This window comes from Temnothorax nylanderi, unplaced genomic scaffold, assembly GCF_030848795.1.
Source record: "Temnothorax nylanderi isolate EJ_2023f unplaced genomic scaffold, tnyl_v1.0 TNYL_tig0905_pilon, whole genome shotgun sequence".
Lineage (NCBI taxonomy): Eukaryota > Metazoa > Arthropoda > Insecta > Hymenoptera > Formicidae > Temnothorax > Temnothorax nylanderi.
The window spans coordinates 39249-42314 of NW_027249967.1; positions in this window are offsets into that span (position 1 = coordinate 39249).

Consider the following 3066-nt stretch of genomic DNA (forward strand, 5'->3'; position numbering starts at 1 on the left):
TCCGGGTGTTGACCTACGTAGTCGATTCATCACGATCCTATAAGGTAGGCCCCACGGGTCGTCATCCAGAGCTTTGACTAGCTCCTGCCAGGACTTAGTCTTGGCTTTGCGGATTTCTGACTTAAGCTCTTGATTTGCCAACTGGGAGGCCATACGTTTCCGCGCAACCTCATCAGGCGTGTCCCTGTTACGGGCCCTCGTCCACGCTCTCCTCGCCGCAATCGCCGATCTCCTGAGACATGCGATTTCCCGGCTCCACCAATATGTTCCATGCTCGCGGTTCCGGGCTCGCGGGACCGCCACCTTGCAAGCGTTTACGATACTCCGGTGGATCCACTTATCCGGTCCAAACCGAAGCAAGTATTTGTCGTCAAGTGGAGTAACAGCACATGTCCACTCGAGGACCTCCTTGTACAGATCCACATCCATATTACGGAAGCTCCAACGTGGAGCCTGACTTGTTATAGGATTTCTCGGAGGACGATCAGAAATGTCAAAAGTAATATAGATGTGGTCGGAGAGTGACTCCATGTCATCGCGAACCGTCCAGTTGTGAAGTTTCCCCAACAGGCTTGGAGAAGCCCAGGTGAGATCTATAACAGAGCTACGTAGCAGAAACCTCGGAGCGTTCGGCGATATAAATCGTCTCGCGAGGCTCGCCCCACCATCAAGTCTCGCCCCACCATCAAGTGGCTGTGGAGGGGATAGGATCGGACTCGATGTTTGACGAGCGCGCAGCGGTTCTCGGCTCGTGCTCGGCCTCCGTGCCTGAACGTCCGGGCCTTAGTTATAAGTTCCAATGAAGTAACTATTCAGAGTCGTCTGTGTTTTAGAAAAGCCATCGCGAATACTCTGACAATTATTGCAGGCCCGGAGCTGTGAGCGCCCACGCAGCACGCGAGAAGGAGAACGTATCCCCTCTTTGCGCGACTCCCTCTTCGGATTTTCCTCGAAGTTTTTCTAATTTTTCCGTTTTGTTGCACTCGCCAGAATATTATCGATAATCCCTGCAGAAACGTCATTTTCTTTTATTCAAAATTTTTTTCATGGGAATATGGATTCCATCATTCTTAAAAATCGAATTCTGTGTAGCATTTTGATTGATTCAGGGAACTCAATATTAAATAGTGATCCAATTTTACAACATTTGGTTAGTGAATTTGGCATTAATGAAAATCATGTTGAATCACTTAGAAAACGGTTCAATCAGTATTTTCTACCAACTTTCAACAAGAAGTGGAAAAACGCATTTTTCAACGTTAATAATTTTTTTTCTTCAAAATCCAATGAACAATGGCTGAATAAGGATTTCATTATTTCTCTTGACGATAACACAAATCTGTCGCGTAAGAAAAAAAGTTTTGAAACCTGTTCCGAAAGGACAAAAAAAAGAAGATCACAGGACATTGTAAATAGTACCTCCAATGAAGAGATTGAAAGTACTTTTTTCGAAATGTTAAAATCTTCTGGTAGGAAAGATGCGATTCCTCTCATAAAAAAGATTCTCTCGCTTGAAATACATCCAAGCTCATTGTTGAAAGAACGAAATGAGGCACCAATAAAATTGAGTAGTGACGAAGCTTTGGCACTAATATTAGATACAGATCTGACCGTTGCACAATATAATACAATAAGAATGAAGGCCAGGGACAAAAATGCAGATATTTTCCCGAACTACGATGATGTTTTGTTAGCCAAAAAAAAATGCTATCCCGTACCTTCCTCTGTTAATGTCACAGAAGTCTGTGCTTCCATTGAACTCCAAAACCTCCTCGAACACACAGTAGTTAGACTCATGAAAATTCCTGACATTACCATATCAGATGCAATAAAACAACAACTAGACAAATTGGTATTTCAGACAAAATAGGGTGCTGACGGAACAGAAGGTTTGAATGAATACAAACAAAAGTTTTTAAATGATGAGAATTCTGATAAATATCTGTTTGTTATATCAATGGTACCACTTTGCCTCAAAGCAATTTTACAAGATTCATCGGAATCAGTAGTTTGGCGAAATTCACGAACTTCATCTTCTAATTATTGTAGACCAATTAAATTTCATTTTATACAGGAGACAAAAAAATTAGTGTTAGAGGAATTAGCGGACATGGATCGAAAAATTAAGAGTCTCACTAGCACTGAGGTTCAATTGAACGGAGATACATATTATGTTGGCCACGAAATGTACTCTACCATGTTTGATGGTAAAATTTGTCAGTATGCTACAGACACATCTGCTGCATCTGTATGTCCTATTTGCGAAGCAACCCCTAGAGAAATGAACAATTTAGAAAAGGTAAAAGCTAAAATTGTTAATGTTTCTGGATATCAGTACGGGTTATCGACTTTGCATGATTGGATCAGATGTATGGAGTGCGCATTGCACATTTCATACCGATTACCTCTTCAGCGGTGGGCAGCGAAGGGCGAAGATAAAGTTACCATGCAGAACGAAAAGAAACGCATTCAAACAGAGTTACGAAGTAAACTAGGCTTGATTGTAGACATCCCAAAACAAGTTTGTGGCTCGTCCAATGACGGCAACACTAGTAGGAGATTTTTCGAAAACTACGAAATTGTTTCCAAGATAACTGGTATCAATAAAGAGTTTTTGAAAAGGATCTATATTGTGTTACAGACCATGGCGTCGAATAGATATATAGATACTGGAAGATTTCGCCAATATACCCAAGAAACAGCTCAGCTTTACGTGCAGACATACCCTTGGTATTACATGCCTGTTACATTACATAAGATATTAATTCATGGAGCTGATATAATAGACCATTTCCCACTTCCAATAGGATGCATGTCTGAGGAACCACAAGAGACGCAACATAAAGATATAAAGAGAACCAGGACAGAGCACACACGGAAAACATCAAGAGTTCATACGAATGAGGACATGCTCCATTACCTTTTGGCATCATCAGATCCTTATATTGCTAGTTTGAGGAATGCTCCAAAGAAAAATCAAAGAAAACTTCATCCTGAAGCAATGTATTTACTTACGGAAACAGAAAGGGAGTTGGAAATTCAGAGAACATAAGAGGCCGCTGTTTC